At 42.2% G+C, this 13,721-nt stretch overlaps 1 protein-coding gene across 1 annotated transcript in view; it reads left to right on the top strand.

Annotated features, from left to right (window-relative positions):
* The window catches only part of LOC124802423 (glycogen phosphorylase), a 166,584-nt gene that overhangs the window by 118,135 nt on the left and 34,728 nt on the right, over positions 1-13,721 (top strand). The window lies entirely within an intron of this gene.

Below are 13,721 nucleotides of genomic sequence, written 5' to 3'. Positions count from 1 at the left end.
AGTTTTACTGTGGGCATTTGTATAAGAAAACCAGGACTCAAAACTAGGACAAATCCGGGGAAACCCGGACGTATGGCAATCCTAGTCACATCAAGATATCATTATAGGACAACATCAAGTTCATCCGGTGAGATTCATCCCAATCTGTGAGATAAAATGTGGGAGGGATGGGTGTTCACCTCGCATTCATCGGCAGACCGCTAATCGATGACGCAGAGAATTTTTCTCGCTTGAGGTTCCCGTTAATTTGTTTAGCAACATCTCAAATCAGCGGGAAGGTTTCCACATTTAAATGACTTCCGGTTGGTCGCGGTAGCCATATCCCCCAGATTCGTCGCCGATTGACGAGGCACTTGGAGTAAAGCAAAGGACACCTTCTCAGGAAGAATGGAGTTAGACTGTCCGGCCGGCCATAGTGGAAAATTCTGTTTCGTGGTACTTTTTAAAAATAGTTATTTTGGCGAAACTGTGAAATCAAAATTTTCAGATGTACGTAGCACACATTCATTGGTACTACTTATAACATAAATCTTCAGGTGACACGTAAGTCGTATTTGTAAGGAGGAGATCTTACAGCTAAAGAGTGTAATTTGGTCCTTCGGATAAGGGGTTCCTAATGCCGAGTTTTAAATAAAAACTGAAAGTTCATTTGAAAGAAACAAACATGTGTTTCAAAAACTTTCAAAGTTAATAAAAATCAGATTATTCTAACATCGCAAAATATCTTCGTATGTACAAAGATCTGTTTTTCATAGTACACATATGTTCTCCCACCATTTTATTCATTACCCTCCATGGGAGAGGTTCCTTGCACCCTCCTATCCTCCGGATGTTTCTTCAGAATGATGTGTATAATTGAACGCTTCTGCAAAGGAAGGTCACCGTTTACAAGCTGACAAATGATGAGTAGTGCATTGTCACATACAAAGGTTGATTTTCCTTCGCACACTCCATTTATTCTCAAATGTGCAACACAAGATGCTATTTCGATAAACATAAAAGCAATTGATACCCACAAGCTTGCTGCAGTTACTGTACCCACTACGCTACCGCAACTGTGTAGATTTGGTGATATTTTTGTAAAGATCCTATACCATATTTTTCAAATTTATTAAAAAGACGGTGAAAAATCAAGCGTTTCGATATTCCACGTTTACAGGAGAAATTGAAAGTATTTACAAACCAAGCTGACATGTACCGATGAGAACTGGCCATAATGTCGTCCCAGAGCTGATCGGAGAAAAACGACTGTACAAAAAAAAAAAGGCTCTGAGCACTATGGGACTCAACTACTGCGGTCATCAGTCCCCTAGAACTTAGAACTACTTAAACCTAACTAACCTAAGGACCTCACACACACCCATGCCCGAGGCAGGGTTCGAACCTGCGACCGTAGCAGTCCCGCGGTTCCGGACTGAGCGCCTTAACCGCGAGACCACCGCGGCCGGCACGACTGTACACTGAGATTTGAAATAATAAATGCATGGCATAAGCATTCAGCTTACTGATCACCAAAACTATTGCTATTGTTAATGCTGCAGAAAATCTTAAAATTTCATTAGCGCTAGTATAACATAAAATATACATAATTAGAGCCTACTTCCAATAACTTAACACCACCCGTGAACGAGTCGTATGACCGCTGACCGATCACCGCGCTTGTTTACATCGGGATCATTTATACGATGAAGAGTTACTTAGACAGTGACTGTCTTGTAAAATTTATTTTTTTGTTGTATACTTGAGCTGCATGTCACAGATGTGGTATCAGTACCGGTTTCGACTTACAGAGGGGTCCGAAAAATGTATCCACTGTTTAAAAGTCCATAACTTGCAAACTAATTGACGGAGTTGTCTCATTTTTGGTGAAAGTGCAGCTTAAAGTCCAACTTAAAGTTATCACTGTAGGTGTTCGAAATGGTCACCATTAACGTCCACACACAAACGATGCCACCGAACTCCAACACGAACTACTGACTGCAACGTGTTCAGTTGGATATTTGCACATGAATGTACGATGAATTCTAGAAGTTCATCCAATGTGCGTGGCTTTTGTCGATAAACGACGTCGTTTAGTGTTCCCCACGGGTAGAAGGCCAGAGGAGCTAGGTCTGGGGAACGTGGTGGATACTCCACAGCACCTCTACGACCTATCCATCTTCCTGGTAGTTTTTCGTCGAGATACGCCCTAACACGATTTTGGTAGTGGGCTGGGGCACCAACTTGTTGAAAGTAAACTCTTCAGTCTCCATACAAGTCTCGGATGGCAGGTAAAATGGATGTCTGAAGCTTCTGAAGGTACATCTCACCGGTAACTGTGCCGTCAAAGAATGGCCCAATCAAGCCCCGGTAAGACAACCCATACCACACATTTGCTCCTGGCAAATTCACGGCTTTGTCTACATGGACGTTCGGATTTTCGACGGCCCAGTAGATGCAATTGTGGCGATTTACCGTACCATTGAGTCTGAACTGTGCCTCATCAGACCACACAATCATCTCTGCAAACTCTTCATCGTTGTGCACCATGTTAGTAAACCACTCGCAGTACTCGAATTCTACAATCTGGGTCGTCCTCGTTCATTGCGTGTAGCAATCGTGGGATGTAGCACTTCCACTTTCCTGTCTTCAAAATTCGCCGAACACTTGAGCGACTCACTCCAGTTTCACGGGCATACTGACTCGCAGACTTCTGTGGTGAGCAAGTGAAAACACACGACGGGAGTTAGCTGGACTTGTTACTGTTACAGGTCGCCGAGATCGTTGTTTGTGTACATCTGTAACACAGCCTTCGGCTTCAAATTTGTCTCGGATGCGACGAATCGTTAAACGTGTCGGTGGCTCTGTTTCATACTCATTTCGCCATTGCCGTTGAACCTCATTAATGTTTTCGTACTTAAAATACCACTTCAAAACTGACTTCCTGTCATCGAATGTAAGCCTTGCGCCAGCCATGTTTACTCGAGTAACTAGGTACAACTAAGATCAAAACACTATCTGGCGACTGTCGTCTGACAAAACAAAACAACGCAATACATCGCTTGTGTGACGATTGCTGCAACTACAAGCTATTACACTACCAAAGATGAGACAACTCCGTCAATTAGTTTGCCAATTATAGACTTTTAAACAGTGGATACATTTCCTTGGATTCCTCTGTATTATAAATTCCTTCTCAGATCTGTTCAAAAAGAGAGTAAAAGAGGAGAAACTAAATTATAAAACTAAAATACAAACTAACTTCTATACAGAACCCTAATTACTTGAATACTTTACATAATAACTCGTCCACTGAAAAGGCCCAGAGAGCCGGTCAGAGTGTAAACATACCTTTGCTGTGATTGTTGGAACCGAAGACTACCACTGAGTACGTAATAATATAAAGTTGGCAACTTAAATCGCAGTATAAGATTAAGATCATTCATAGTGTAAAACTGATTGTGGGGGGAAAAACCCTGAGCGTGTGGAAAATAATGTAATTGTTCAACTACTGGTGTAAATAAGCTAGACGTCCAATAGAAGCAGGATAGATGACACCTTCCTGCAGTCCGATTCGCTGCTCGCTGATCCCATACAGGCAGCCCTAATTTAAGCCTTACATGTGTTGCATGTCGTACTCCAATCTCGGCTCACTTCCTGTTGTCTGGCCGTGGATAACAGACTGTAACTGATAACATCGTGTAACTAGCCTATAACAGATAACAGCTTGAAACTAGCCTTGCTGGTGACTCGCTTGACTCGATCCCTACAAATCGTTTATGAATTGAGGTGGTCGTGTATCGCTGCAGCGACACGCTTCAGGCAGAGCAGTCGGGTATCGGCGTAAGAGATGTATGGGGCCGCAAGTGAAAGTGGTTGCGCGGTCAGTGAACTGGGACCACGTATCGCGTTGCAGGCGCCGTCCCACATCTGGTGAGTAGCAGCGACTCCTGTTAATGGGTGCAGCGCCGAGGCCATCGCCGTCGTATCTAGAACGCCCGCGCCGCCTCGCCTACGAATAATTTACTCGGTTGATTACGAGACGTGTTAAGTAATGCAGCGGACTACCGAAACCAGTTCCCAAAACTGGTACGAGGGCTGTTCAGCAATCATTGTCTCATACACATGGATCCAAATGTCCAGACACTCTGTGACGAAAATGGTACTGAAACAGAGGATGACAGACTAAAGGACGAAATACTAAATGTCTTTTTCCGAAGCTGTTTCACATAAGAAGACAGCACTGTAGTTCCTTCTCTAGATTGTCGCACAGATGACAAAATGGTAGATATCGAAATAGATGACAGGCGGATAGAAAAACAATTAAAATCGCTCAAAAGAGGAAAGGCCGCTGGACCTGATACTATACCAGTTCGATTTTACACAGAGTACGCGAAGGAACTTGGCCCCCTTCTTGCAGCGGTGTACCGTAGGTCTCTAGAAGAGCGTAGCGTTCCAAAGGATTGGAAAAGGGCACAGGTCACCTCCGTTTTCAAGAAGGGACGTCGAACAGATGTGCAGAACTATAGACCTATATCTCTAACGTCGATCAGTTGTAGAATTTTGGAACACGTATTATGTTCGAGTATAATGATTTTTCTGGAGACTAGAAATCTTCTCTGTAGGAATCAGCATGGGTTTCGAAAAAGACGATCGTGTGAAACCCAGCTCGCGCTATTCCTCCACGAGACTCAGAGGGCCATAGACACGGGTTCCCAGGTAGATGCTGTGTTTCTTGACTTCCGCAAGGCGTTCGATACAGTTCCCCACAGTCGTTTAATGAACAAAGTAAGAGCATATGAACTATCATACCAATTGTGTGATTGGATTGAAGAGTTCCTAGATAACAGAACGCAGCATGTCATTCTCAATGGAGAGAAGTCTTCCAAACTAAGATTTCAGGTGTGCCGCAGGGGAGTGTCATAGGACCGTTTCTATTCACAATATACATAAATGACCTTGTGGATAGTATCGGAAGTTCACTGAGGCTTTTTGCGGATGATGCTGTAGTATATCGAGAGGTTGTAACAATGGAAAATTGTACTGAAATGCAGGAGTATCTGCAACGAATTGACGCATGGTGCAGGGAATGGCAATTGAATCTCAATGTAGACAAGTGTAATGTGCTGCGAATACATAGAAAGAACGATTCTTTATCATTTAGTTACAATATAGCAGCTCAGTAACTGGAAGCAGTTAATTCCATAAATTATCTGGGAGTAGGCATTTGGAGTGACTTAAAATGGAATGACCATATAAAGTTGATCATCGGTAAGGCAGATGCCAGACTGAGATTTATTGGAAGAATCCTAAGGAAATGCAATCCGAGAAAAAAAGGAAGTAGGTTACAGTACACTTGTTCACCCACTGCTTGAATATTGCTCAGCAGTGTGGGATCCATACCAGATAGGGTTGATAGAAGGGATAGAGAAAATCCAACAGAGAGCAGCGCGCTTCGTTACAGGATCATTTAGTAATCGCGAAAGCATTACAGAGATGATAGATAAACTCCAGTGGAAGACTCTGCAGGAGAGATGCTCAGTAGCTCGGTGCGGCCTTGTGTTGAAGTAACAAGAACATACCTTCACCGAGGAGTCAAGCAGTATATTGCTCCCTCCTTTGTATATCTCGTGAAGAGACCATGGGGATAAAATCAGAGAGATTAGAGCCCACACAGAGGCATACCGACAATCTTTCTTTCCACGAACAATACGAGACTGGAATAGAAGGGAGATCCGATAGAGGTACTCAGGGTACCCTCCGCCACACGCCGTCAGGTGGCTTGCAGAGTATGGATGTAGATGTAGATGTACTGTTACGAAAATACATTTCTCCTGCACAATGAAGTATTAGGGAGCGAATTCCGGTAGATCAAGGAATTTTAGCTAAAAATATGACTACAGCAACCGTTGTATTTTTAACTTGCACTGAGGGAACAAAAATCATGGGATAGCGATGTGCACATATGCACATGGCGGTAGTATCGCGTACACAAGGTATAAAAGGGCAGTGCAATGGCAGAGCTCTCATTTGTAATCAGGTGTTTCATGTGAAAAGGTTTCACACGTGATTACGGCTGCACGACGGGAATTAAGACTTTGAATGGGGAATGGGAGCTAAACGCATAGGACATTCCATTTCGGAAATCATTAGGGAATTCAGTATTCCGAGATCAGCAGTGTCAAAATGCGCCGACAATACCAGATTTCAGGCATTACCTCTCACCACAGACAACACAGTGGTCGACGGCCTTCACTTAATGACCGAGAGCAGCGAAATTTGCATAGGATTGTCCATGCTAACAGACAAGCAACACTGCATGAAATAACTGTAAAACTCAATGTGGGATGTACAACGAATGTATACGTTCGGACAGTGCAGCTCGTACTTGGCATTAATGGGCTATGACAGCAGATGACCGTTGCGAGTGCCTTTGCTAACAGCACGAAATCGCCTGCAGTGCCTCTCCTGGGCTCGTGACCATATCGGTTGGACTCTAGTCAACTGGAAAACCGTGGTCTGGTCGTGTCCCAATATTAGTTGGTAAGAGCTGATGGTAGGAATTGAGTGTGGCGCAGACCCCATGAAGCCACGGGTTGAAGTCGTCAACAAGGCACTGTGCGAGCTTGTAGTGGCTCCATAATGATGTGGGCTGTGTTGATGAGGAATTGACTGAGTCCTCTGGTCCAACTGAACCAATCATTGGCTTGAAATGGTTATGTTTGCCTACTTGGATACCATTCATGTAATTCATGTTCAAAAACCAGTGTGCCATGTTACCAGGCCACAATTGGACTGGTTAGAAAAATATTCTGAACAATTTGAATGAATGATTTGGCCACCCAGTTCACCTGTCGTGTCTCCCATCCAACACTTATGGAACATACTCGAGAAATCATTTCGTGCATGAAGTCTTGCACCGGCAACAGTTTCACAAATATAAAGGTAGCGTAGCTCAATATTTCTGCAGGGAATGTCCAATGACTTGTTGAATTTATGCCACGTCCAATTGCTGCACTACATCGGGCAAAAGGACGTCTGACACGATATTAGGCGGTGTGCCATGGCTGTTGTCACCTCATGGTGTGCCATGACTATTGTCACATCAGTGTAATGCTGTTCTGTTTATTTCAGTTAATTTTGATAGGCCTACTGTGCATATGGGAAGAGATTATAATTAAAAATTTAAACTACTACATCCACCAGCTTTTCCTGACCACATGTGTTAAAGGCAGTACATCTGTTCCCCATGTACCTCAGTGTGTGAAGAGAAATAAAATTTTTTGTAAAACGTGATGTCATTAGTGAAAACTGAATTTTTACTGAGGCAGATATTTTAGAACTTGTGTTTTTGGCAAATGATGTGCCAGTCTCTTGTGGTTACCTGCTTTATCAGGTATATGCTATTTGGTGTGAAGCCACAATTAGAAGAAGAAGAAGAAGAAAAATCCTCCAGGTTTTCGAACTATTTCTTAACATAATTTTGACGAAGCCCACTAATCTGTTAATGCGTGATGCTGCTTTGTTTCTCCTAATTCTGATCCTTGGGTTTCATTCAGAAATGCTCCAAACCCATCTTTTCCTACTAGACATTCTGTTTTAGAAAATCTATGAGGAGTTACTGTGAATTCCAAGGCTGCAGTACTGTCCATATACTGTGAGCAGACTCCATTGCCTAACAGTCTTATCCGCTTGATGAGGGTTGCCTGTTACTAATAAGTGAAATTAGTTTTTTGTCATAATTGAGATATTACAATTTTTGTTTAGTTTTTTTACACTCAATTCAGGTACTGAAAAGGCCTTTGAACATTCTTCTAGCATCAGTTGCTGAATTTTTTCTATAAATTGTGAATGAATTGTATTGTTCACTCTTTTCAACTCCCCATAGTGGTCTGCCCTCTTGATTTCCTTGGCATCTGCAACAGATCATCATATTGTAGTTTTAGCATGCAAAAGAAGCATTTTTAAAATTGTGTAAGGTCAGCATTACAAGCATTGTAGCACAGCTTGGGTTTGCTACCGCTAATACTCCATTGGCTTCTACCATGGCTAGCCGTTTTGCATCGAGTGAGAAAAGAACCATTGCAACTCAGATATATCTAGTTACAATAATTAAAAATATATTATACTCAAACTCAGTACGAAAGCTGCCTGTGCACAGTGACTATTTGACAAAAGTAGTGAGGACAGATACTTTCAGAGAGGATTTTTCCCCCATTCCATTCGAGAATAGAGTGCGGAATTAGTATAATCTTGTCCTCGCAGTCACTACAGCAGTGATATCTTGGGGGCTGAAGTATATTCCTAGATTCTTCTGTTAATACTAGTTCTTGATTCATAGAAAGTTGGCATTAATGTAAAAATTGCCATCTGTCTTCAAGCATCCACCATTTGTTTTTTCAGAATCTCTGTGACACTCTCCCATGAGTCAAAGAACCCTGTGACCATTGGTGCTGCCATTCTTTGCATACATTCAATATTCCCAGTTAGTACTATTTGCTGTGGGTCCCACACACTAGAGCAATATGCTATGGTGAGACACATCAATGTTTTATAATTAGCCTCCTTTACACACTGTTTGCACTTCAGGCATAGCCAAAGATCTTAAAAAAATATTTATATACATATACAAAAAACAAAGATGATGTGACTTACCAAATGAAAGTGCTGGCAGGTCGACAGACACACAAACAAACACAAACATACACACAAAATTCAAGCTTTCGCAACAAACTGTTGCCTCATCAGGAAAGAGGGAAGGAGAGGGAAAGACGAAAGGATGTGGGTTTTAAGGGAGAGGGTAAGGAGTCATTCCAATCCCGGGAGCGGAAAGACTTACCTTAGGGGGAAAAAGGGACGGGTATACACTCGCACACACACATATATCCATCCACACATACACGTGGAATGTTTCCCTCTATTATAACCATATATATATATATATATTAATTTCCAAAATTTTCTGCTAACTTTTGGAGAACGCAGTATCACAAGAACTGAGTGCCTCAAACATGGCCACACTGGACTCGCATGTTGGAGGACGACAGTTCAGGCCCGCATCTGGCCATCCAGATTTAGATTTTCTGTGATTTCCCTAAATTGCTCTAGGCAAATGCTGGGATGGTTCCTTTGAAAGGGCATGACCGTTTCCCTTGACACAATCTGAGCCTTTGCTGTGTCTCTAATGACCCCAATGTTGATGGGACATTGAACCGGATCTTCCTTCATTCCTTCCTTCGAACATGGCAAGATATTCTAACAAATTCCATGCATTGTGTAACACAGGATACGTTTCACTTATTTTCCCGAGGGCTGGTCCACATGGATTGGTTTTCGTTCTGACTGGCAATATAAAACATTCCAGCCAGGAAAATGCTTCTATTCATAGGGTGACCATACTGTTCCCAACAACAAAACTGACATAGTTTTCGAGCTGACCAGTGGAACCGGTAAATTACAGGCCATTGTGAGAAAGCAGGATAGAAGGGGAAAAGGTGCTTCACAAAGAAAAAATGCTGGTAAGAGTGACTTTTCTGAACATAGGTGGAAACAACACAAAGACACAGCAACCTCCCCACAGCTGCAGAGTTAAAATCTCATTCTGTCCCCATTTACATGTTCGCATACGGCTGTAGTCTGCGGATCTGTGTTCACAATCGTAGAGCTAGCACTCATAATGGTGACTGCACACTTCGATTTTATACTGTATAAGTTGTCAGAGTTGTGGATGTTTGTTGCTATTATACTTCTTGAATCAATTGGATGGCCTAGTTCTCTGTAAAATTTTTGGACAAGTACTTTTCAAATGATGCATTTATCTGATTTGCAATTCCTAGGAAGTTATGCTGAAGTGATGTACTGTGTGTGGATGTAAACAATTCGTTGTATACAATGTTTTAATACAATAATGATATATTTTTATTGTATTTAAAATCTTAGGCATCAAGTTATATTTGAGGGAGAGCAGGGGGGAGGGGGGGGGGGGGAGGTGAAGTAACAAACTCTCACATTCCCCTCACCCTCACCCCCCCACCCCCACCCTCCCCACAACCAAACCACTATGTATGTGACTGCTGTATTTTTACTACTAAGGAACTGAAGTTTAACCCGCTGCTTTAAATACAATTGAGCATCTGTGGCGATTCCATTTCACTTCAGTACAAATTGATACAGCCAGATTGACTTCACTGGGATTCATTGATATTGCAGTCATAGGACACTACGTTTTTCATTGTGAAGTTCACAGTTTTACAGTTCTGTACATTTACTCATAAAGCAAATTGGCACTCTTGCAAAGCCTGGGATTACTATTATGTACAGGGTAATTAATATAAAAATGAAAACCAAGGGTTCCACCGTATTTTCCTGTGATGTGCTTGATGTTCCTTCTACATCTCTGGCTGACTCTCAATCCAACATAACATGCTGTCATCTGTACCCAATAAATTTTTAATCCAGTCACACATTTTGTTTCCTATCCCATATGATCATACTTTTTCTAATAAACAGTGGGAACTGAATCAAATTCTTTGAGAGGTCAAGACGTACTACATCTGCCTGACTCTCTTGATCCACAGCTTTTAGGATGTCAAGTGAGGTTAGGTTAGTGTTGTTTAACGTCCCGTCGACAACGAGGTCGTTAGAGACGGAGCGCTAGCTCGGGTTAGGGAAGGATGGGGAAGGAAATCGGCCGTGCCCTTTGAAAGGAACCATCCCGGCATTTGCCTGAAACGATTTAGGGAAATCACGAAAAACCTAAATCAGGATGGCTGGAGACGGGATTGAACCGTCGTCCTCCCGAATGCGAGTCCAGTGTGCTAACCACTGTGCCACCTCGCTCGGTTGTCAAGTGAGAGTTGGGTTTCAGATGACCAGTGTTTTCAAAATAGATGCTGATTGACATCTACAGGGTGTTTCAAAAATGACCGGTATATTTGAAACGGCAATAAAACCTAAACGAGCAGCGTTAGAAATACACCGTTTGTTGCAATATGCTTGGGACAACAGTACATTTTCAGGCAGACAAACTTTCGAAATTACAGTAGTTACAATTTTCAACAACAGATGGCGCTGCGGTCTGGGAAACTCTATAGTACGATATTTTCCACATATCCACCATGCGTAGCAATAATATGGCGTAGTCTCTGAATGAAATTACCCGAAACCTTTGACAACGTGTCTGGCGGAATGGCTTCACATGCAGATGAGATGTACTGCTTCAGCTGTTCAATTGTTTCTGGATTCTGGCGGTACACCTGGTCTTTCAAGTGTCCCCACAGAAAGAAGTCACAGGGGTTCATGTCTGGCGAATAGGGAGGCCAATCCACACCACCTCCTGTATGTTTCGGATAGCCCAAAGCAATCACACGATCATTGAAATATTCATTCAGGAAATTAAAGATGTCGGCCGTGCGATGTGGCCGGGCACCATCTTGCATAAACCACGAGGTGTTCGCAGTGTCGTCTAAGGCAGTTTGTACCGCCACAAATTCTCGAAGAATGTCCAGATAGCGTGATGCAGTAATCGTTTCGGATCTGAAAAATGGGCCAATGATTTCTTTGGAAGAAATGGCGCTCCAGACCAGTACTTTTTTAGGATGCAGGGACGATGGGACTGCAACATGGGGCTTTTCGGTTCCCCATATGCGCCAGTTCTGTTTATTGACGAAGCCGTCCAGGTAAAAATAAGCTTCGTCAGTAAACCAAATGCTGCCCACATGGATATCGCCGTCATCAATCCTGTGCACTATATCGTTAGCGAATGTCTCTCGTGCAGCAATGGTAGCGGCGCTGAGGGGTTGCCGCGTTTGAATTTTGTATGGATAGAGGTGTAAACTCTGGCGCATGAGACGATACGTGGACGTTGGCGTCATTTGGACCGCAGCTGCAACACGGCGAACGGAAACCCGAGGCCGCTGTTGGATCGCCTGCTGTACTAGCTGCGCGTTGCCCTCTGTGGTTGCCGTACGCGGTCGCCCTACCTTTCCAGCACGTTCATCCGTCACGTTCCCAGTCCGTTGAAATTTTTCAAACAGATCCTTTATTGTATCGCTTTTCGGTCCTTTGGTTACATTAAACCTCTGTTGAAAACTTTGTCTTGTTGCAACAACACCGTGTTCTAGGCGGTGGAATTCCAACACCAGAAAAATCCTCTGTTCTAAGGAATAAACCATGTTGTCTACAGCACACTTGCACGTTGTGAACATCACACGCTTACAGCAGAAAGACGACGTACAGAATGGCGCACCCACAGACTGCGTTGTCTTCTATATCTTTCACATCACTTGCAGCGCCATCTGTTGTTGAAAATTGTAACTACTGTAATTTCGAAAGTTTGTCTGCCTGAAAATGTACTGTTGTCCCAAGTATATTGCAACAAACGGTGTATTTCTATCGCTGCTCGTTTAGTTTTTATTGCCGTTTCAAATATACCGGTCATTTTTGAAACACCTTGTATGAGTAATGCTAATTGGTGTCGCCTTTAAATTTGAATCTTAATTCCTGCTTTTCATTAGCAGTTATCTTAACCATTAGGTGATCTGAGTATCACTCCAAGCCTGACTCAAGCTTCCTGAGTCACAGACTTACCTTCTGTTACTTTTGAACAAACAGAGATCATAACATGTAGTATACAGTCTTACTTGCACATTACAAGTTATTGGTGCCTGGTTTCATGCAACACAACTTTTATTACGTTTTGAATAGCGATGAAACCACTACTTTATCACAGAGATGAAGTGATGTTTCGTCAGATTTGAAATTTGATAACGGGTTTGTGTCATTTCAAACTGTCCAGTAATAAATTATAATATGAAGTAAGACTTCATTATGATTTGACCACTTGCTGTTGCTCTATGCCACTACAAAGTTCTGAAAACATGTAGATGGCTCTCCAATCCGGAAGAGGGTCAGCAATGATATTGATTTGGCTCAGTCATCCACACTTCAGTGATATCATTTCCATTACCTGCATCCATTTCATGTAAGTGAATTCAGATCATGTGGTATTATCTGAAAACTTCTTGAGACAGCAGGATTATTCTGCTACAGTAGAAAATGTGTGAAAACATTTTTTCAATTGTTAGCAAGTAACAGATATCTTAAGTAGCCCTTCCTCTCTTTTTACAGAGCAGTTCATTACATTATTTTGTAAATAAAAGAATGTAAGCAAGCATTTGACTTTAACACTGGTGAACACTGAACGTGTGGAAAACTTAATAAAATGATTTTGCTGCCAGTAACTTCAATTAGTATCTACTTGAAATTATATTACATCCCTCCCTACTTTGTCTTCTTTACAATATCTTGAGTGATAAGTGAGGAAGAGCAGATGTCTTCCCACAGTAATTCTGTAGCTGGATTAGTCCTTTCACATAATATATATTTACAACATGTAACTGGTATAGGCTTCTCAGTACAAGGCCATCTTGCCAGTGATGACTTGCTGTTAGTTCTGAAGTGACCTTTTAAGGTCTGTTATCCTGTTTATGTTGTCTAGAAATTTAGACATCCACGGCATGACAAGCTTCATACCTCATATTATTACACTGAAGTATTTGATCAATAGTTTGTCCCTTTGATGTGAGATGCAATATACTGGTGTCAGCAGTATCTTTTCTATTTTTCTCCAGTTTCAAATTTACTGTAGTCCATTCAACTTCGTATTGAAAACAACTAAACAAAATTCCTATCTTGGAAGCCTAACGGTTCATCATGGGGCTGTGTGTTGGGTGCCTGCAAAA

Source organism: Schistocerca piceifrons, chromosome 6 (genome assembly GCF_021461385.2).
Source record: "Schistocerca piceifrons isolate TAMUIC-IGC-003096 chromosome 6, iqSchPice1.1, whole genome shotgun sequence".
NCBI lineage: Eukaryota > Metazoa > Arthropoda > Insecta > Orthoptera > Acrididae > Schistocerca > Schistocerca piceifrons.
This window is presented reverse-complemented; position numbering and strand designations above follow the sequence as displayed.